Below are 23,955 nucleotides of genomic sequence, written 5' to 3'. Positions count from 1 at the left end.
GCCATGCCACAATCCCTTCTCTTCCATACTCTTCTTGGGATCTTGGGCAGGCACACACATGCACCCAGTGTGAGTTTAAGCCACCGGGTCCGGGTCTCAAACCACAGTTGACTACATGGGAGTCCAGCAACACAGCCATTATGCCAACTGCTGGTCCCTTTATCAGCATCTCTTATCTAAGTGCTAAGATAGTACTATGTTTTTCTTAATATCTTTGATTTTGTCTTTGATCACAAAAGATAAAAGAGGACTGGTTGGTGGCATGGTGGTTAAGGCATCTGGACTCCACATGGCCAGGTGTGTGGTTTGAGTCCCAGATTCAGTGGTGTAAAAAATACATCAGGTGCATGTGTGTGTATACCCAAAACTCCTAAGGGGAGAAATGGAGGAGAAGGGATTGCCAAATTAACAACAAAAAGAATAATAGAACTTTAGAACTGGAAGAACCATTGGGGTCATCTCGTTTAGGATACTTAAATTAGTATGTTATGCACTAGTTATTAAGGAAGCTTTTCTCCTTCTGCTAGTAGTACTTTGTTAAGACATAGTTTATATATAGTAAAATGTACAAATGTACAGCTTGATGGATTTTGTTTAAGAGGATTCTTCTGCCTTAGGGTGACAGGGAGAGAGAAGAGAGATGAAGACAGTGAGAGGAAAAGTTCAATATCACCCCCCAGAGGGGATGGCTACACCGCAATCCCTTTTTCTCTTGGGATTTTGGGCAAGGACGCATGTGCCCAGCATGATTTTGAAGTCACCAGATCCAGGACTTGAAACACATTTGGCCCTGTGAGAGTCCAGTGACGTAAACACTATGTCATCTGCGGGCCCCCCCAGCTTAATGGATTTTAACATATATACACCTGTGTAACCACCACTCAGATCAAGGTATAGAACCTTTTCTTTCATTCCAAAAGTTCCCTTGTGCCCCTTTCCAGTCAATTTTCACTTTTACTCCTCAGAAGTAATACCTGTATTTTGACTCCTGCCACTGGATCAACTTAACTAATTCTCACACTTCATATAAATGGAATCACATTGAATGAAGTCCTTCGTTTCTGACTTCTATGGCTTAACATAATGTTTCTGAGATTATATCTATTTTTGTGTGAATAGTTCATTTTTTAAAAAGTTTATTTTTATTCATGTTAGAGAGCACATGCATGCATGATAGAGAAAGAGAGAAGCACCTTGACAAGATCAGGTCATGCCATGATTGTCTTCCTTCAGTCCTATAATTCTTCAAAGTTTTTGACACATGTGGACATGCACATGCGCACATGCCAGCCCAGAGATCAAAACCTGAGATCAGCCATATGGCTTCCAATACTACTGCTCAGTTTGCTACTGACTGTGCCAGGAGGCTAAACCCAGTTTGTTCTCTTTTTTATTATATATTTTAACTGCTAATTAGCATTCCACTGTGAATATGTCACATTTGTTCATCCATTCTCTTAGGGGAGTTTTTTTTATAAAAGATAAACCCCAAAGCCTGCCCTAAGCCCACTGAATTTGAATCTCTAGGACGAGAGCTTAGAAGACGTAGTTTATAAGGCATATTTTAATAAGTTTCCAGGTGATTGTGGTATACAGTCAGGTATGAGAAAAACTGATTTGATCCATCTCCTTGGTGCTATAGATTTGGAAACTGAGGCCCAGAACAGGAAAGAGGTTTTTCAAGCAGACATTTGAGTAAGAGTCCAGACTAGAACTCCTGCTGTACTGCTCTTTCATTCTAAGAAAACTCAAATTTTGTTCTTTTTTTTTTGGAGAGGTTTTTGCTATAGGACGCATGTGCTTGCCAGAAAGACAGAGAGAGACAGAGAGACAGAAAGCAAGAAATCACTCCCCGGGAGGGATGGCCACGTCGCAATCCCTTCTCCTCCATTCTCCTCTCGGGATCTTGGGCACGCACCTACACACGCACATGCGCCCTGTGTGAGTTTAAGCTACTGGGTCTAGGACTTGAACCATAGTCAACTACATAGGAGTCCAGCGACATAGCCATTACGCCAACTACTGGTCCCGGAAACTCAAATTTTTAATTAGTGACAAAAGTTCGGGCATGACTCATAACTTCCATTTATTATTTGCTACATGCCAGGCTCTGTTCCAGATACATTAAATAAATTTAATCCTCTTAATAAGCTGAGAAAACTGAAACCCAGAGCACAAAGTCAGAGATTTTGTGTGACAAAGAGAGAAGTGAATCCCAGATCTGCCTAACCCCAGAGTGCACAAGAAGGTTGATATCTTTTCCTGATGTGAAAAAGGAGAAAACCACACACACATTCCTTGGTTTGCCAGCCTGGCCCAGTCCTACTTGCTACTGTAAAAATGAAAAAAGAAACAGTATTTACCCCTTTTCTCAAGTCCTAGTTTTAGAACCCTTTCAATTCTGTGTATACAGTGCTCCAACAGTGAAAGCTGTCGACTGTCAGATTGACTAAAAATATGCCAGCTAAGGGGAGGGTGACATGTTTGCTTAATCATAACTCTTCTTCCTGGACTGACAACTCACTCCAAGGAGTGGAGATTTAAAATGCTGCCCTGGGGGACTGTCAGGGATGGCTCTTGACATCTGGAAAGCAAGTTTGTCATACTGGAGAGTCTTTCATCAAGGACTAAACCCACCCTACCAATCAGGGACTGGAATGAGTCAGAGACACATCTGCTACCTGAGATGTTGAACCTGGAGCCTGAGAGTCTGATATTCTTCATATTTTCAATAAGGAGGAAGTCTGGGAAGTATAAGGGAAGGAGTTAGCAGAGAAGTCAAGATCTCTCTCTGATAGCTGGTAGGGTTGGGGCAGCAGGATGGGAAAGTAATGGAGAGGAACAATGGAGAAAGTATGTGGATACTGACAAGACTCTCTTCTTGAATATACTTTAGCTAGGCTCCTCTGAAGCCTCTTCTCAATTGGCCTCAACCTTGGCCCCCTGTCCTATCTTTGGCCTGCATAGCCCAATTTTAGTAAGAATTCTGCTTGTCAGTTTAGTAATAATACTCCCATCCTTGATATTTAATCAAGTTCCTAGATCCCCCCTCCCCCGCACACACATACCCTTGTTCTCCCTTTAGTAAGAATTCCATTGGCTCAGTTTAGCAAGTACCCACCCCCATCCTTGATATCTCCTCTTAACATTTCCATCCACTGACTACCTCATTGCTCTTTGGCTATAAACCCCCAGCTGTCTTTGCTGTATCAGAGTAAAGCATAATCTCTCTGCTCTATTGCAATATCCTTATTGCAGTAGTCTTGAATAAAATCGTTATGGCCAGCAGCTGGTATGGAGGTTGAAGCAAATGGATCCCCCATGGCCAGCTGTGGTTTGAGTCCCAGACCTGGTGGCTTGAAAAACATGCTGGGCACATATTCACCCAAAATCCTAAGGGGAGAATGGAAGAGAAGAAACTATGACCTGGTTAACCTCCCAAGGGTGTGCTTTCTCACTTTCCCTTTCTTTCTCTGTCTCTGTCTTCAGTGAGCACAGGAGCCCTAACGCAAAAGCAAACAAACAAAAACCAAAAACCAAACCAAACAAAAACTACACACACACAAAACTTCCTTACCATTTACTTATTTATTTTTCTAAAGACTTATTTATTCGATTTTATTTATCATTATTTTAAAATTTTGCTATTGGGCATGTATAATTACCAGAAAGAGACAGAGAGAATGAGAGAGAGGGAAAGTGAGAAAGCAAGCCACCAGGTCTAGGATCAAATGGCCATGTGAAAATCTAGTGCCTCAGCTACCATACCACCTGCTGGTCCCCTTCCTTACCATTTAAACAAATATCAGAATAATTTTTGTTTTAATTTTAAGAAGTTTATTTATTTATTTCTTCTGTGAGAGAGAGAAATAGGCAACCCCAACAGTTTCTTCATGCTATAATTTACTGCTAGCCTCAGACAATCTGGATCATGGACATGTGCACATGTGACTGGTGTGTAGTGTACAGGCAGGTCCTGGCATGTGAACCTAGAGCTTTCCCATGTGGGTCCAGTTGTGTTACTGCTGTACTACTCTCTGGACCAGAATAATTTTTTCTTTAACAGCACTGAAATGACTTGATTTTTTGGACTGTATCAAACCAATTTGACTATTGACTGAATTGACTAGTCTAATTCTTATGCCTAACGGATGCCAAATTGAATAATATTCTAATGGGTGGTTTGGGTCTTACGTAGACAGGACACTTTTCAGATCAAGAACCTTATAGTAGAATTTAAGCCCTGGCTTCACACTGGGTGTATGCGTACAAGCCTAGGGTCCTAAGGGGATGAAGGATTAGAGGAAAAAGAATTGTGGTGTGACCAAGCACTGCTGGGGGGGGGGGTACTTTGTTTGTCTTCCTCTCTCTCAAGTGCACATGCCCTCTGGCATAAAAAAAAGAATCAGTCATAAAAAATAATAAAATAATTATATGAGAGGCTCGGGCTTTGTCTTAGAGACTCTAGTTAAAATTTAAGGGGAGGCTTGAGGCTGTGACCCTTCTCAAAAGGCAAAAGAACAAGAATCATCTATGTAGCTCCTTGTCAATGTGAAAGCTGTCTCCATGTTCTACTGAAACAGGGGTCAGAGTGAGGCTTCCCAGATACTCACTCCAATAGTGCACAAGAAGTACAATGCTTGTAAGAGCTGATAAATTATTGCTTCAAATCTCCTAACATCATTCCCTTAAACATGCTTTATCTATCATCATTCAATAAAGACCTCAGAGGGTACTGTATTATTTGTTTTTGAATTTTGAAAAACCACTTTTCTCCCTTTTCTTTGTCCCAGTAATCACGTTTGCTTTTGATTTTCTAAATGCCTTTTACTTAGTGTGTGTTCTGCACTCACTAAGCATAGCTGAAGCCGAGCTGGAGGTTTGCTATAGTTCTCAACAATTTTATTGCAGAAGGAAGGGAAGAGGTTTTGATGTGAGATGAAATTTTCTGCAGAAAAAGATAAAGTCAGAACCAAGGAAATACAGCAAACCTTAAAAGCAACCAGTAAGAACATTTATAAATTAGTTCTGTTTAGAGAAAATAGAAAGGTTTTGAAAGAAAGTTTTTTATTTTTTTATTTTTATTATTATTTTTTTAAAAACACCTATGAAAGTGTTTCTTTTGGAGTGATCCAAGATATGTTGATCCTACCAAGTCCCTAAAATAACCAAAGAAAACCCAAAGTCACTCCAACATGACAACCATTTAGCCTCCAAAGTCTCTCTAAAGGAAACAGCAGAACAAATGTCCAATGTCACTGAGGATGAGCAAACTCACTCACAAATAAAAACATCAACCCAGGCTTTCATCTAATGGGCATTAAAATGAGTAAAAAATGATCATCCGTTCTGAAAAATCAAACACTTAGAGAAGAAAGGAGGGTTTATAATAAATGGAATTTTCAAATCTGTTTCATCTCTAATAAATATACAATGAACCAATGCTACACACATACAGACTCATCTCTAAATCCTAAATTCTGCTTTGTAAAGAGTTATTATAAATCTGATACTATAAACAACTCTCAGAAGACATTTAAAGAAGCACTAAAATGTAACTCTGGAGTTAAGGTTGGTATTTCTTTCTTAATTTTTTTTTTTTCACTGCTAGGAAATGGAAAAGGTAGGATAAAGAGAATTAAACCACTAAGTTAGCAAAAGTTGGTTACTTCCTTTATACTCCCCTTAACTACTCTGACCCAAAAGCATGAACCAAACAAATCTGTTTAACTTTCCAAGAAATGAGGGAAGACTAACAAATTCTTTAAATATTCTAAAATAGCAACAGCTTCATTCATTCTGAAAGCTGACTCAAGTTGCCAACTAAACTCATATGCAAAGGCCAACATACTTTGGCCATATGAAAGAGCAGAGGCCAACAAACTGTTTTTCATTCTATAGCAGAAGAAGTTTGCTGCTTATTTGTTTGTAATTTCAAAGACATGACCAATCATACTAAAAAGTTTTTTTCAAATTTCACCACATTTCGCAAGCAGTAAGATTCTCTAGATCCACAATGAGAAGAGAAAATGTTTCATCAGCTGAAAAGTGGTAACAAGTAAGCAGACTGGGAGAGCAGGACTTATAAAAGAAGGAAAAGGATAGGCTTTACTTTACAGAGGGGATACTCTAGCAACCCAGGTCATTTGAAACTTAACTTAGAGAAAGAAAATCTCCATAGGCAACAGAAAAAAAAAATGCTTCCTCCTACTTACAGTGCAAGTGACTATGGCCTTTATCAGCCTCTCTAAGGGAAGCCACAGCAGCAGAGCGTCTTTCCTGTCCGTGAGTAGCAGAGGCAAGTGTGTTGCTGTGAGATTTTTTTTTTTTTTTTTAAAGACCCCAGGAGTTCCCAGCAGCTGGCTTCCCCATCTCATCTCTTTGCATTCAGCCAAGCAAAAATCATGCCTTCATGTTCATCCTGGTGGCCTCAAGTCCTGAGATCTGGTCTCCCTATTATTTCTCCCATCTTTGGAATTGGAATTGGTGTTGACATGGAGGTTACAAGGGGTTGGAAGGGAAGTGGTTGTGCTAAGGATATTCCATGGGTAGAATTTAATGAGCATTTAATTCCAAATGGATCCCAGGAGTCAGACTAGAACTTAGGTCTAGTGAGTTAACCCCTGGAAAAACAAATTGTGCCATAGAAGGGTTTAATTCAACTTCTTTCATAAATTCTGGGTAAGCTAAGGAGCAGTAGGTAGAGAAGTTAAATCCTAGACAGGCAATTGCTGAGGCTCAGTCGTCTAATTAGTAAAACCTCATTGGGGACTTTCAATTTTGGTCTCATAATGTTCAGATTTCACCAGTTGAAGTGACTGCTCTTTTGCTGACTCTCTAAGCTCTTAGGCTGCAGCTCTTGTCCTCTCCTTACTTTGTTTTTACTTGACTCAACTAGAATTTATAACATCATCATTTATAGCTCCCTGGGTGGTAATGTGAAGCTTAGAGGCTCTGTAGAAGGAAGTAGCTTCATACAGGGCCCTGCAGCATTTTGTTTCTGTGGGGATGGAAGTGAAAGGTAGGGTATAGGGTGCATAGCTCTACACTGATTTATCTTTATTTTGATTTTTTAAAAAAGATTTGCCAGAGACCAGCAGTTAGCATAATGGCTATGTCGCTGGACTCCCACGTAGTTGACCGTGGTTCAAGTCCCGGACCTGGAAGCTTAAACTCATGCCGGGCGCGTGTGCATGTGTGCCCAAGATCCCGAGAAGAGAATAGAGGAGAAGGGATTGCGGCGTGGCCATCCCCCCTGGGGGGTGATTTCTCACTTTCTGTCTCTCTGTCACTCTCTGTCTTTCTGGCAAACATACACACCCCATAGCAAAAACTTCTCCAAAAAAAATAAAAAAAGATTTGCCAGAGGGAATGTGCACTCACCAAAGAGAGATGGAGAGGGAGAGAGAGAAAATATCCCCAATGGGGCATGGTCACACTGCAATCTCGTCTCCATTTCTCAATCTTGTCGGGGTTTGGAGCACATATACATGTGCCTAGTGTGTTTTTTAAGCTGCTGGGGCTGGAATTCTAACTCTGTGGTCAGCCGTATGAGATCTGGTTCCCTTAACCACCAGGCCATAGGACTGGTCTGATTTACTCTTATTTTTAGGGACTGATTTTTTGTTGTTGTTGTTGTGGTTTGTAGAAACAAAAGGTAACTGGAAAGAGAAATTAATAAAGAACCAAGAATCCTGGATTTCAGTTATGGCTTTCTTACTTTCTCTCTATGGTCTTGGGCAAGTCATGTAAACAGAATCACACTATCTCATTTATCCATCACATTGGACTAAAAAGATTAAATGAGTTCATATAGACACCTGAAAATTGTGAAATACTCTATAATGTGAACATTTTCTAAATTTTAATTCACTAAATGATCTGAATAAGCCTTTGGGTATATGAAGAATTCCAATAAGGGGTTGGGAGCAGGAGACCAACACTCCGAATCTCATAGATGTTCAATGATGGCAAAGGGGATGGCAGGGATGGTGCTAAGTGAGAAAGAAGAAAAAAGAGGCAAAGAAAGCAGAAAAGACATCAAAATCTTAGAGCAAGATTTGGTTTGGGTGCTGATTTGGGTTCATAACCCTGAAGTATAACCCTTCTCAAGTATGGGATAATGTAACATAAGTTAACAATAAAGAATTACTATTATGTACTAAAAAATAATTATCCAGGAAAAGATTCTTGGATGATGCTTCTCTCTCTGGGAGCACCAGGAATCTATCTTCCTACATAGACAAAAACTGCACTGTCAGAATCTATCTGATGAAGCTACTTTGGAACTTTGGAGTCTATGGAATACTTGCAACTTCCAGGTGAATACTCAGGCAGTAAAATGTGATTAATTTTGGTCAATTTCAGCTCTTAGCATAGTAGCAGCTACCCATGTTGTACCCCAGGCACATAGCAGGCAGTTGTGCATGTGCTTCTGGAGCAGCCTACATGAAGCTTAGTAGAGCCAGGCTGGACAAAAAGGACTTTATCCTCCATATATTGAGGATCTGTGTTCTGATTGCTGTTTGCTGCTTATGATCACAGAGATGTACATGAAGAAGCTGCTGTCACTACTGCAAATCCCTGCTTTTCCAGCTAAAGAGACTTCCTTAGAATTTAAAGTGCTGGTGCCCTATCAAGTCATTTTTTTCTCTTCTCCTTTGGGAGCTAGATGTTACAGACTAGGATAGTCAAAAATAACTGTATAGGGGCCAGCAGATGGCGTAATGGTTAAGTTGCTGGACACCCACATAGTCAACTGCAGTTCGAGTTCTGGACCTGGCAATTTAAAATTCACACTGGGAGCATGTGCGTGCATGCCCAAAATCCTGAGAGGAGAAAGGAAGAGAAGGGATTGCAGCATGGCTATCGCTGGAATCATGCAGGGCCCTGCAACAAGCATTTTCTCGCTTTCTGTCTCTCTCTGTCTTTCTGGTGTGTACACGTGCCCTATAGCAAAACTCTCTCAAAAAACAAAAAAAAAAACAACTATGTATATGGGGAATAGAAACTTACTACACATGCTTATGGAAAGGTACAGGCTCAGAAAAGACCTGAGGAAACAGTAACAAAATATAGCAAACCCTAGGAAAGCATGATAATCTGATTTATAGACTTACCACATTATTAGATTGAAATATCAGAACAGTGACAAATAATCATGAATTTCTAAGGCATAAAAAGAGATAGAAGCATATGATCCAATGAAAGAAATCAATAGAAACTATCCCCCAAAAATACATGATGAAAGATCTAGACAAAGACTTTTTTTTTAAAAGAAGTTTTTGCCTTAGGGTGCATGCGCTCACCAGAGAGAGAGACAGACATAGTGGAAGGGAAAGTGGAAAATCACGCCCCAGTGCTGATGACCACATCACAATTCCTTCTCCATTCACCTCCCAGGATCTTGGCTATGCATGTACATGTGCCTGGCATGATTTTGAAGCCACCAGGTCTGGGACTCAAACTACAGTCAATCATGTGGGAGTTCAGCGATATAATGGCTGTGTCATCTGCTGATCCTGAAAAAGACTTTTTCTTTGGAGAGGTTTTTGCTATAGAGCACGTGAACTTGCCAGCCAGAAAGACAGAGAGAGACAGAGACAGAAAGTGAGAAATCACCCCCCAGGGGGGATGGCCACGCAGCAATCCCTTCTCCATTCTCCTCTCAGGCTCTAGGGCACGCATGCACACGCGCCCAGCCTGAGTTTAAGCTGCCGGGTCCGGAACTTGAACTGCGATCGACTACAATGAAGTCCAGCGACATAGTCATTACGCTAACTGCTGGTCCCCCCCCTCTGCTTTTAAGGAATTACTTTTGTAATTACTTTTTTACAATTTAGTTTTCCATGAACTTTTTGAAGTCTCCTTAAAATTGAGTCATCAGAAAAATCATGATGCATTTTTGTATAGAAAAATATATCATGACTTTTCACATGACCCAATAGAATAATTTCAGTCTGAATAGAGAGAGGGAGAGTGAGAAAGCAAGCCCCTAGGTCTGGGACTTGAACCACAGTTGGTCATGTGGGATTCTAGCACCTTAACCATCACACTGCCTGCTAGACCCCTGACAAAGACTTTAAAAACCATTGTCTTAAAGATACTCAAAGAACTAAAGGAAGGTATGGATAAAATAAAACAATATATGGACAAAGAGAAAGAAAACCTGAAAAGAAATACTGGAGCTAGAAGGTACAAAACCGAAAATTCAAAAACTTAGGACAAAGGGACCAACCAGGTGGACCTAAATGTAATAAAGAAAACATAAAACATTTAGAAGAAAACATAGGGCAGAAGTTTCATGCTATTGGGAACCAGCAATTAGCGTAATGGCTATGTCGCTGGATTCTCACATAGTCGACTGCGGTTCGCGTCCCAGACCCGGTGGCTTAGACCTCCAGCCGGCGCGTGTGCGTGCATGCCCAAGATCCCCTGCGTGCATGCCCAAGATCCCCGGAGGAGAATGGAGGAGAAGGGATTGCAGCGTGACCATCCCCCGTGGGGGGTGATTTCTCGCTTTCTGTTTCTCTGTCTCTCTCTGTCTGTCTGGCGAGCGCACACGCCCTATAGCGAAAACCTCTCAAAAAAAAAAAAAGTTTCATGCTATTGAATGTGGCAATGATTGCTTGGATTTGACACCAAAGGCAGAGGTAACAAAAGATAAAATGTAAAAAGCAGATGTCACAAAATCTAAAAATTTTGTACACAAAAAGGTGATACCAGGTCACCAGGTGGTGCAAAGGTTGAGGTGGCTGGATCTCACATGGCTGACTGCACGATTAGAGTCCCAGACCCCATGGTTTGAGCCAGGTGTGTGTGCATGTGTGTCCATAATCCTGAGAGGAGAATGGTGGGTCTTCCCTCCTGAAGGATGATTTCTCACTTTCCTGCTCTCTTTCTATAGACACCTTGAGAATTGTGAAATACTCCAGAAATGTGAACAAGCAAGGACATACTCCCTGTAGCAAAACTTAAATAAAAATAGAGATGCTATCAAATAGTTAAAAGACAATCCAGAACTATTTGCAAATCATTGATAAGGATTAATATCCAGAATCTACAGAGAGACCTAAAACTGAACAACAAAACCCAAACAACCTGATTAAAAATGGGCAAACAGGGACCAGTAAATGGTGTAATGGTTATGTTACTGGACTCCCACATGGCTGACCACGGTTCGCATCCCAGACCCAGAGGTTTGAAACTCATGCCAGGTGCGTGTGCTCAAAATCCTGAGAGGAGAATGGAGAGGAGGGATTGTGACATGGCTATCCTCCTGGGGGATGATTTCTTGCTTTCTGTCTCTCTGTCTCTCCAGAGAGTGCATGTGCCCTATAGCAAAAACAAATAAACAAACAAAAAAACAAAAAACAAAACAAATAAAAACAGAAAGAAACCCTTCTTTTAAAAAAAGGAAAAAAAAATGGGCAAAGGACTTGAATAGAACTTTCCCCAAAGAAGATATACAAATGACCAACAAGCACATGAAAAGACATTCAACATCACTAACCATTAGCAAAATACAAATCAAAACTACAGTGAAATACTATCTTCTACCTTTTAAGATGGCTACCATAAACAAAATCAAAACCAAAACAAAAACAGGGCTGACCCCCTAGCCTGGTGGTTCAGGGAGACAGATCCTACATGGCTGACTGTACTGTGTCATTCTTGAACCTGGTGGCTTGAAAAGCACACTCTGTGTGTGTGTGTGTGTGTGTGTGTGTGTGTGTGTGTGTCTGAAAAATCCTAATAGAATGGAGAAATTGAGAAGGGTCTGTGGCATTACCATACCCCATTATTGGGTGCTCTCTTCCTCTCCATCTCTCTCTGGCGAATGCACTGCCAGCTGGCAAATTAAAAATAATCACAGAAAATAACAAGTATTAGTGTTGATATAGAGAAATAAGGGGCCAGCCAACAGTGTGGTGATTAAAGCAGCTAGATCCTACATAAGTGACTGTATGGTTTGAGTTGAGACCTAGTGGCTTATAAAGAATGCTGGGTGCTTTGTGTATGTATGTGTGCTCTAAATCCCAAGAGAAGAATGGAGGCAAAGGGATTGCAGCATAGTCATCCCCCTAGGAGCTGCTTCCTCACTTTTTCTCTCTCTGGCAAGCACACACACCCTGTAGCAAATACATTAGAGAGAGAGAAAGAAAGAGAGAGAGAGAGAGAGAAATTGGAAACTTGTACACTGTTGGTGTGAATGTAACATGGCCACAGTTGTTGGAAAAACAGGATGTCAAGTCTTCAAAAACTTAAAAATAGAATTACTATAGGATTCAGTGATTGCACTTTTGGATATATACACATATTAGTTTCCAGTTTTTCAAAACAAAATAGAATGCTATAAATACAATTCCCCATTTATTTATTCTTTCCCTGGAGGTATCCATTACCCTCAGTCAATGAGTACCCTCCCTAATGTTTTTTTTTTAAATTTTTAAAGAATTATTTTGTTTAACTTTTATTTATTTATTTTTAATTTGACTAGAGAGGAACAGAGTGAGAGGAAAAGTGAGAAAGCAAGTCACCAGGTCCAGGACTCTAACCATGATTGGTCATGTGGGAGGTCCAGGACCCTTAACCACCATGCTATCTGCCAGCCCCCTTTCCATAATGTCTTTATACCTATAAATACATTATTATATTTTTAAAGAATTATTTTATTTAGTGTTCTTTCTTTAGTTATCTATTTATTTTAGTTTGGCCAGAGAGGAACAGAGAGAGAGAAAGAAAGCCGCCAAGTCCAGGACTCAAACTGTGGTTGCCCATGTGGGAGTCCAGCACCCTTAACCACCATGCCACCTGCCACCCCCTATAAATACATTATTTTAAAATAAATGCACAGAATGTTTTGGGGGTTTACTATTTTTTTTTAGGTTTTTGCTATTGGGCTTGCATGCTCGATGGTGAGAATCAGAAAGTGAGAAATGAATGCCCAGGAGGATGGCCATACTGCAATCCCTTTTCCTCCATTCTCCTCTCCATTCACCTCTTTTGGGTGCACAGGCACACACACCCAGTATGATTCTCAAGCCACCAGGTCTGGAACTCTAATCGTAATTGGCTATGTAGGAGTCTAGTGTCCAACCATCATGCCATCTACTGGCCTCAGAGAGTTTTAAAATTTTACATGAATAGTTTGATATTGTATGGATCCTTTTGCATCTTAATTTTTGGCTCCTTGGGCAGACAACCTTGGTTTAAGTCTATCTCTACCATTACCAGCTGTATACTTTTTAAAAAGAATTATTTTATTCAACTTTATTCATTTTTTAAAAAAATTTAACCAGAGAAAGATAGAGACAGGGAAAGTGAGAGAGCAAGCTGCCAGGTCCAGGACTCAAACCACAGTCTTCCATGTGGGAGTCCAGCACCTATAACCACCATGCCACCTGCTGGCCCTGGTAACTGTATACTCTTGGGTAAATTACTCAATCTTTCTGAGCCCAAGTTTCCCATATTTAAAATAGAGATAGTAACAGTACTAATCTCATAGGACTTCTGCAAGAATTAAATGAGTTAACTCGTGTAATAGAATATAAGAGGGTTGTTTGACAAGTCCAAGGAAAACCAATATTATTAAAAAACTATACATGGATTTAAATTTTTTGCCCCAAAATAAACTCAACTTTGATTCAGTTTTTCATGAACTTTTTGAAGTCTCCTTAATATTGAGTCGTTAGAAAAGTCATGATGCATTTTTGCATAAAAAAACTCATCATGATTTTTCAGATGACCCAATAGAATAATGCCTGCACACAGTAAGCCCTGTGTTTGCTACCATTATTTGAGATCCAGCTAAATAATAAAATCTAAAGATTTAGTTCATTTATCTTAACTGCAGTATAGAATTGTTTGATAAGAACTGCAGTTCTTAGAGAGGAAGTAGTTAGATGATGGCAATCCTTGAATATAATCTTGCACACAGGTGTGAGTTTTCCTCAGGGGACATTTCCTATAGGTCTGATTCAGCTCTAAAATGTTATGACCTAATGGGCTCAGACTCATTCCCATCTCTTATACACCTCCTGGATATATTGACTGATTTATTTAGTTTGTGTATTTATTTTAGCTGAAGACCCAGAGAGAAATAAATAACTAAATTCCCTTATTACTGTTCCATTTATATTTGAATGGTCAAGGTAAATTTTGGTTGTTTTTATAATATCACAACTACATTAAATCCTTGACTGCTCACAGATAATAGTCTGCTTATGCTTCCATGGTGCATTTGATTTTCTTATCAGGGACTGAGAATTAATATTTCCTTGAACTAACACAATACATAATGATGATTTCTCACAATAAACTGTGAAGAGAACAAAATAAATGGTATCTTTAGTTAATTTATTTTGAAGTTACTTATTTATTCTAAGAACATTAATATTTACAATACATATACTAATATACAATAATCACCAACAAAAGTATATAATTATAAAACATATACTTGCCAATAAATAAATGTTTATATTGTATGTATATTGAGAAACTTTTCTCCATCAAAGGAATAAATGTCTAAGATCACTTGAAAATACTATATTAGGATTGTTGATTCTGACTAAAAATACTGCTTTCTTCTCAAGAGGAAACATTTTATTCTTATTCTCTATATTTCAACTCTTCAATGACAGAGATATTTTAAAAGTGAAGAGCTGGGGCCAGCAGTTGGTATGGTAGTTAAGGTGCTAGACCCCCACATGGCCAACTGTGTTTCGAGTCCTGGACCTGGTGGCTTGCTGTCTTACTTTCTCTCTCACTTTCTATTGAGCACATGTGCCCTATAGCAAGTTAAAAACAAACTATTGGGAACAGTTGGACTCCCATGTAGTCGACTGCAGTTCGAGTCCCAGACCCAGTGGCTTAAACCTCATGCCAGACAAAATAGACTTTAAGACAAAACTGTAAGATAAAGGGCATTATATAGTAGTAAAAGGGCTAAAACATCAAGAAGTAAAACACTAATAAATATCTATGCACCTAACTCAGGAGCACCCAAATACGTAAAGGAAAGACTACTAGATCTAAAAGGAGAGAGAGTCTGCAACAGAACTACTTGCTAGAAATAATCCCGAAATAGACAAGTGGGATTACATCAGATTAAAAAGTTTCTGCACAGCAAAAGACAGTAGTTAGTGTGAATCAACAACCCTTGGAATGGGAGAATATTTTTGTAAACTATGTTTCAAATAAGGCACTGATCACCAGAATACAATGGGAACTCAAGTGGCCTACCTGAAGAAGAAAAAAATGATCAACCCAATTAAAAGATGGGAAAATGAACTGAACGAACAACTTTCTAATGAAGACATAAACAGCCAGAAAGAATATGAAAGAATGCTCAACATCCCTTATCGTAAGGGAGAAGCAGATCAAAACCATGACGAATCACCTGACCCCAGTCAGAAAGGTGAAGATCAAAAACAAACAAACAAACAAACAAACAAACAAGGTAAGTGCTGGTGAGGCTGTAGTGGTGAAAGAGAAACTCTTCTATACTGTTGGTGGGAATGTAAATTGGTTCAGCCACTGTGGAGAACAGGATGGAGGTTCCTCAAAGATCCACAAATAGAAATACCATATGATCCAGCAATTCCACTCCTGGGTATCTACCTAAAGGATAGAATGCTCAGTCAAAAAAGTGCTTGCACATCTACGTTTATTGCAGCAGCATTTGCAGTTGCTAGGACATGGAACCAACCCGAATGTCCATGTACTCTATGGAATACTATTCAACCATAAAAACCAAGAAGATCATGGCATTTGATAGAAACTGGATAAATATGGAGAATTTTCTGCTGAGTGAAGCAAGCCAGGATATAAAGGAGAGACACTGCATGTCTCCGCTTAACATATACCGACTTTCTGCACTATATGGTAGAAACTGAAAGACTAAAGGATATAGAAGCATGTAAAATGGTTAGGGATACTGAAGATAGTGTGGGAAGAGACTGGGAGAAGGGAGAGAGTATGAGGAAATAAATTAAGGAGAAAAATAGGGAGGCAAGACATTTATGGGACAAAGAAATGGATTTTTTTTTTTGAGAGGTTTTCACTATAGGGCGCGTGCGCTCGCCAGACAGACAGAGAGAGACATAGAGACAGAAAGCAAGAAATCACCCCCCAGGGGGCATGGCCACACCACAATCCCTCCTCCTCCATTCTCCTCTCGGGATCTTGGGCACGCACGCACACGCACCCGGCGTGCATTTTAAGCCACCAGGTCCGGGACGTGAACCACGGTCGACTACGTGGGAGTCCAGAGACATAGCCATTACGCTAACTGCTGGTTCCCCAGAAATGGATTATTATCTGTTGATGATAACATATATAGTATCCTGAATTGGACTGTCGTGAAGTGTATTATATGTATAAAATGAATTAAAATAAAATAAAATGAAAACAACAACAAAAACCTCACATTGGGCGCAGGTACGTGCGTGCCCAAGATCCCGAGAGGAGAATGGAGGAGAAGGGATTGTGGTGTGGCCATCCCCCCTGGGGAGTGATTTCACATTTTCTGTCTCTTTGCCTCTCCAGCGAGTGCATGCGTCCTATAGCAAAAATCTCTAACTAATAATAATAAATAAGATTAAATAATTCTTTAAAAAAATCAAAAGTTTAGAGTAAATGTCAGATAAACCTTGGTTTGAACTCCAGCTTTGTGGTTTATTAGTTGGGAATTTTGGAGAAGTTACTAATCCTCTCTAAATTTCTCACTGAAAATAGGATCTCTTACAGTGTTATTGTGAGAAATTCATTTATAAAACAAATTCTTATTAAGCATCCATAATTAGCTCCAAGCATAGTGCCAAGCCCATAATATGTGATTAATTAATATTAATTTTCTTTCCTTTTTCAAAAGTCTGATGAGATCTAATGCAAATCTTCTAATGTAGTTCACTGTTTTATTTATTGTTCTTGGCTACCTTTGAAGACCCTCATGATTTCCCCACACTGGGCAGAGGTGAATGACTTACCTCTCAAGAAGTTGAGACCAGCTGTTAGTGTAATGACTATGTCCCTGAATTTCCATATAGCCGACCACGGTTCGATTCTTGAACCCAGTGACTTAAACTCATGCCAGGTGCGTGTGAGTGCATGCCCAAGATTCTGAGAGGAGAATGGAGGAGAAGGGATTGTGGTGTGGCCATCCCCCCAGGCGCTGATTTCTCACTTTCTGTCTGTCTCTGTCTGTCTTTGTGGCGAGCGCACGTGACCTATAGCAAAAACCTTTCCAAAAAAAAAAAGTCATTAGCTGGTTTTTCTAGACGAGCTATATGACATGCAGGTGACCAGATGAATTTTAAGTATTGGGTTTGAGAAATTCTCCAAGGTGAAGGGTTTTGTCACAGGGTTATGAAAACCCGATGGAGGGGATGCTTGTGAACTATCTCCAGAAACTCTAAAGTGTTGACCCTAGTGAATAGTATTTCCATGAGAGACTCTGAACAGGCTATTGGGCTGCCTCATTTGGGATGTATTTCCCTGAGTGAGGTGAACTAGTTAGGGGGTTGTGTGGCCTGCCTGTGCTGGTGACAGCACTATTTCTTTTTTTAAAAAAATTTTATTCCTTGTCATTATTTTATTTTTAAATTTTAATTAATTAATTAATTAATTTTTTTTTTTGAAGTTGACCAGAGAGAGAGAGAAGGAAAGTGAGAAAGCAAGCTACCAGGTCTGAGACTTGAATTGCGGTCACCATGTGGGAGTCCAGCCACCTTAAGCATCACGCCACCTGCCGGCCCCAATGGCACTATTTCTGTGCCATATCTTTGTACCGATTAAAACAGTCTCTCTGGAGGTTAGGACTGCCTCTGAGAATCATACTCATCTCTGCTGAGTTAGAGAAAAGTGGGTTTGAAGGGAAAGCCTGAACCGCACTTACAGGGCTAGAGCCTAGATCCCTTCTGTGCTGGAGAGGCCCCAAAGCTCTCTATCCAAAAATATCTTTCTTTTCTTCTTTTTTTTAGTATGAGGCACATGTACTCGCTGGAGAGAGATAGAGAGTGGGAAAGTGAGAAATCGCCTCCTAGGGTATACCACCACACCACAATCTCTTCTCTATTCTCCTCCTGAAATTTTGGGCATGCACACACATATGACTGATATGATTCTCAAACCACTAGGTCCAGGACTTGACTCATGGTTGGCCACGTGGGAATTCAGTGCCCCAACTATCACACCACCTGGGGCCCCTGCCTTTTACTCTTTTCATGGTGTCTTTGAAAGAATGAAAATTGTTAATTTTAATGCAGTTGATTTTGTTAATATTTTCTTTTAATATGTTTAATAAATCTTTTCCTACCCCAAGATCATAAAGGTATTTTCCTATGATGTTTTCTAAAAGGTTTATAGTTTTGACTTTACATTAAAGTCTTGAAATTTTTATAATGGAGAATTAAGAATATATATATAAACATTGAAAAAATAGAATATGAAATTCCTATATTCCCTTCACTCAATTTCAAAAATGTTCAGATCAGGGGCCAGACAGTGCTACAGCAGCAATGCAACTGGATCCACATGGGATAGTCCTACATTCATATCCTAGGCCTCTGTATATGCTGGGTAAGTGCTTACATGCTCATGATCTGGGCTGGCTGAGGCTGGGAGTGGATTGCAATGTGTTGGGGGTGCCTGTGTCTCTCTCTCACTTTTTCTGTCTCTGTTTCTCATGGAATAAATAAATAAATACACTTTTTTTCCTTTTCTTTTTTGTTAAAACTTTTTTTCCCAGTTTACCAGAGGGCACGTGTGCTTGCTGGTGAAACAGAGAGAAAATGAGAGAGAAAGTGAGAAAGCATCCCCTCCCTGGAGTATGGCCACACTGCAATCCCTTCTCCATCTCTCCCTTTAGGATTCTGGGCATGCATGAACCTGGTATATTTCGCAAGCCATTGGGTCTGGGACTTGAACTGTGCAATCAGTCATGATTCAACCACCTTAACTACTATGTCACTGATAGGCCCAAGATAACATATCTTCTATATTCAAAATGTTCAGGTACTGGTCCTGTGGTTAAGGGAGCCGGATTTCACTTGGTTAACTAGGTAGTTCAAATTGCGGCCCAGCAGCTTGAAAAACACGCCATGTATGTGTGTGTGCATGTGTATGTGCATGCGTGCATATGTGTGTGTGTATGCATGTGTGTCCAAAATTACAACAAGAAGAAGAAATGGAGAAGGGGCTGCAGCATGACCACATCCCATTGGAGGTGTTTTGTGTCTCTCTCTGGCAAGAGCATGTATGTGCCTGATCAAAAACCAAAGCACAATAAAGTTTATAATCTAGTAGGATCCAGAGTAAACCTGGATAGGATCTGTAATTAGGTCAGAATAAGTCAACGCATGAAATTATACTGCTTTGAAACTTGCTATTTCTAAGGTTTTATCAGCTTTCATGGATTTGATATTTGCTAAACTTCATGAAATGGCAAAATAAAATACTAGTACCCTTGAACTAGAACTTATTCTTTTAAATGTAGTCATGAGCTACATAACAACATTTTTGATCACATGTATGATGGTGGACCCTTGAGATTTTAATAGGCTATACCATATAGCCTATGTGTGTAGTAAGTACCTAGGTTTGTACAAGTACACTCTATGATGTTTGCACAAATCACTTAACAACACATTTTTCAGAACATTTAACCATCATTAAGTGACACTGACTGTATTTAATAAAGTATTAGTTCTTCTCTTTGAGCTTTCCACATTTGCATCAGAATTGTGAGGCGTTGTGATAAGGGTTGGAGGTGCTTGTTGAATATGCAGTTTCCTGGGTCCCACTTCAGATCTACACCAAGGCAGAATTTCAGAAATAGGTGAAGTTGAAAAAAGCACCTCATGTAAGGTTTAATAGTCCTTCCAATAGGCCCAACCTAGATGACAAAGTCCCTCGAATACTAGAATGTGGTGCTGGAAGCCACAGGCTAACTCCAGGTTGGTTTCCAAGGTTGACCTGACAACACACCAGTTGTGTGAGTACCCAAGATCCTGAGGAGCTGGAGGGCTGAGAAAGGATATTATGGTGTGACAAGGTCGATCCCTATCAAAGATAGGTCCTTGATAGGGATCGACCTTGTCACACCCACGATCTGGGCTCTTTTTTTTTTTTTCTTTTTTCTTTTGAGAGGTTTTCTCTATAGGGTGCGTGCGCTCGCTAGACAGACAGAGAGAGAGACATAGAGACAGAAATCACCCCCCAGTGGGGATGGTCACACCGCAATCCCTTCTCCTCTATTCTCCTCTCAGGATCTTGGGCACGCACGCACACACGCCCGGCGTGAGTTTTAAGCCACCGGGTCCGGGACACGAACCGTGGTTGACTACGTGGGAGTCTACGTGGTTGACTACGTGGCGACATAGCCATTACGTTAACTGCTGGTTCCCATGATCTGGGCTCTTCATCAATCTTCAATGAAGAAAGTGTATTTTCAGAAAAACTTCTGTGGTTATTTTAATTAAATGAAATAATATGTGAGGCAGTCTTAGTACTATGTCTGGTATTAATAGGTGCTCAATTAGTTGAATGGAAAAAAGACAAAGTAAAATATGATATAGTATTAAACCTAAAATTCATTTACTAAAAATTATAATCAAGGCAGAAGAACTCATTTAAATGATTAATAATGAGTATACAAATTTAGACATAAAAATAATTCACAAATTAATTGCAGTTGTTCTTTTTCTTTCTTTTTTAGATGTTTGCTATAGGGCTTGTGTGTTTACTAGAGAGAGACAGAGACAGACAAAGAGGGAAAGTGAGAAATCACCTTGGGTTGTGTGGGGGGCGGGTGGCCACACTGCAATCTCGTCTCCATTCTCCTCTCAAGATTTTGGTGTTTTGAAAAACACGCCTAGGGTGTTTTTCAAGCTTCCAGGTCAGGTCTAGGACTCTGACTGTGGAGTTGGCCATGTGGGATCCAGCCACCTTAACCACCATGCTACCTGCTGGCCCCTAAAGTTGTTCTTTTTTGTTGAAAAATAAACCAGCTACTGTCCCATCTTTAGCCACAGAACACACACATATACACACAGCAGACTAATACCAGACTAATATGTGATAACAGCTTAAATGAATATAGTAAAGACCTATCTTAACCTGAGGTTATATTCTAAAGTTGGTGTATATGACTTTTCTTTTTTTGGAGAGGGTTTTGCTGTAGGGTGCGTGCGCTCGCCAGACAGACAAGAGAGAGACAGAGAGACAGAAAGTGAGAAATCACCCCCCAGGGAGGATGGCCATGCCGCAATCCCTTCTCCTCCATTCTCCTCTTGGGATCTTGGGCACGCATGCACACGCGCCTGGCGTGAGTTTAAGCTACCAGGTCCGCAGTCGACTATGTGGGAGTCCAGCGACATAGCCATTACGCTAACTGCAGATCCCTAAAGTTGGTGTATATGACTTTTCATTTGTATGATGAGAATTGAATATAGTCATATTGGCCTTGAAATACATTAATAAGATGCTCTGTCAGAGATCTATTTATTGTCTTAATAAATTTTGCTGATTTTCCTCCAATGTCAGAACAGACTGTTATTACTTTAGTTGAGTACCAGGTTAAGGAAAGAGCTTATATTTAGGAGTCATGCTATAAAAGCATTCTTTTTTTTTTTCCTTTTTTCCTTTTTAAATGCAAGTTCTCACCAATGCAATCCTTCTGTCTCAGCCTCCCAACAGAGACTATAGGCATGTACCACCATAGCCAGTACTTTTTTAAGACAAGATGTTGCCATATTGCCTAGGCCTACCTAGTGCCATGGTCCACCTGCCACAGCCTTCCAAATTTCTAGGATTATAGGTGCATGCTACTGTACCTAGCTTTTTGGTTAGACCAGGAATTGAACCTCAGCTTTCCTTGTGGTTCCAGACCACAGAGCACAACTCCTTAGCAGTAGACCTCACTGCAGTTGGGTTTAAGACATTCTTTACTCACCAGAGTTATAGCTCTAAAGCTCATAGGAGAACTAAAACAGCCTGAGGAAATAGATTCCAACCTCTCTCTTTACACTCATAAGATTATAATGAACAATGGAGAAATCCCAGCACTGCCTTAGGCCTTCCCTTTCTTCCTATTTTTCTTCCTTTGTGCTTAATAATATGACTGAGTTTGTAGTATCTCCATAGCCTTTGATGATGTGAAGGCTTAACCCAAGGGCTAGGTCTTGAGTTATTTGTGTAATTTAGCTAATGTTTGCATTTCCCTTCTAGAGTGTAAGTTCCATGAAAGAAGGCATTTAAATGTTTGGTTTAAGGCTGTGTTTCATGTCCTACTGTGGGGCCTGGTCCCAGAGATGCTCAATTAATGTTCAGTAAAAGGCGAATGAAAATATGATCTGAGAGTCATGGAATTTAAGAACTGAGAGAGACCTGAAGGTCTCACAATTCCTTTGTGAGTAAGAATAATTCTGACACTAGGGAAGGCAATAAAATTAAGCAATTTTAGGACTCAGTTAGCTTCCCTAAAGGTCTGAAATCACATAAAGCAAACATTTAGGTTCTCAATGAATTCCAGCATATTAATTCATTCTATATCAACACTTTCAAATATTTGTTGAACATCTATTTGCACTACGCATCATGGGCACTGTAACACAATAGTAAATAAATCAGATAAAAATTCTACCCTCCTAAAGCTTATAGAGGAAGTAGCTTAATCCTTTACTACTTTATAAACACTTCCTTCTTTACATTGCTCCTTGTAAAGGGGAAATGAAGTAATCATAGTTTAAATGGCTATAAATAACAGCCTAAGACTCAGGTTATTATCTCCTCATCCTTAATTACTAGTTCTTCTTTTTTTAAAACAAAATTTATTTATTTAATTCTATTTGTTATTATTATTTTTTAATTTGACCAGAGAGAGAAAAAGGGAAAGCGAGAAAGCAAGTTGCCAGGTCCAGGACTCAAACCATGTGGGAATCCAGTGCCTTTAACCACCATGCAAACTGCTGGTTCCAATTACTAGTTCTTTTACCCTCTAGAATGATCTGGATGTGACCAAGCCTGGTAGGAATAATAGCTACCAAAGAATGATTTTTTATTCCATGCGAATCACTATGCTTTTAAACACTTTATATAGCTTATCTTACTTAACTCTCCCAATACCTTATGAAGTAAGTATCATCCTCATCTCATAGTTGAGAAAACAGAGGCACAGGACAGATAAATTACCTGTTTTATACTGCCTCTCAAATGCCCCCTAAGACCAAATAGAAGGAAACATAGTTGTTGAGTACTTTGTAGGTTGGCAGTCCTGAGCTAGTCCTTAGGAAAACAGGAAATAGACTCTGTTTCTGATTTCAAAGAACCCATTTTCCATTCTCTAAGATGGGTCAAGGAAACATTTCAGTGAAGAAATAGAAATAGATTTCAGTGAGGGGCCAGCAGGTGGTATGGTGGTTAAGGGTGCTGAACTCCACATAGCCAACTGTAGTTCGAGTCCTGGATTTGGCAACTCACTTTCTCACTCTCTCTATCACTCTCTCTCGTTCATGCTTTGTCCCTCTCTGGTCAAATTAAAATTAATTAATTAATTAATTAATAAAGTTAAATAAAATAAGTCTTAAAAAAAAAAAAAGAAATAGAGTTCAGTGATTCTAGAGTCAGACTGTATACAAGTCAGGGCCAGAGTCAGGGTTGCAATGCCAACTTTCCTGTGCTATTTGGTAGTTGTTCTTTTCTCTCTTTCTCTCTCAGAAGACTCCAATCCTGCTCTAACTTCCCCTCATTTCAGTTCTACCCAATTCCTCCTTGCTATTCTAAAGTCCAGAGACACCATGGAGATCCTACCAGATTTTAACCTGGAAACAAATGAATAGAGTTTGGAGGGCTTACCTTAGGCCTCTATAATCTGGGGTTTTTAAGAGTTGGAGCTGGATCTGAGAAATAAGAGGAAGAATCCATTTCCACTTATAAAAAGAAAATCTATAGGGA

General features: G+C 39.8%; 1 protein-coding gene across 2 annotated transcripts in view; it reads right to left on the bottom strand.

Moving 5' to 3' along the window:
• Positions 1 to 23,955, bottom strand: part of ASIP (agouti signaling protein) — a 206,873-nt gene that overhangs the window by 43,693 nt on the left and 139,225 nt on the right. The gene's annotated exons all lie outside the window — the stretch shown is intronic.

Source organism: Tupaia chinensis, unplaced genomic scaffold (genome assembly GCF_000334495.1).
Source record: "Tupaia chinensis unplaced genomic scaffold, TupChi_1.0 Scaffold000115_1, whole genome shotgun sequence".
Lineage (NCBI taxonomy): Eukaryota > Metazoa > Chordata > Mammalia > Scandentia > Tupaiidae > Tupaia > Tupaia belangeri.
This window is presented reverse-complemented; position numbering and strand designations above follow the sequence as displayed.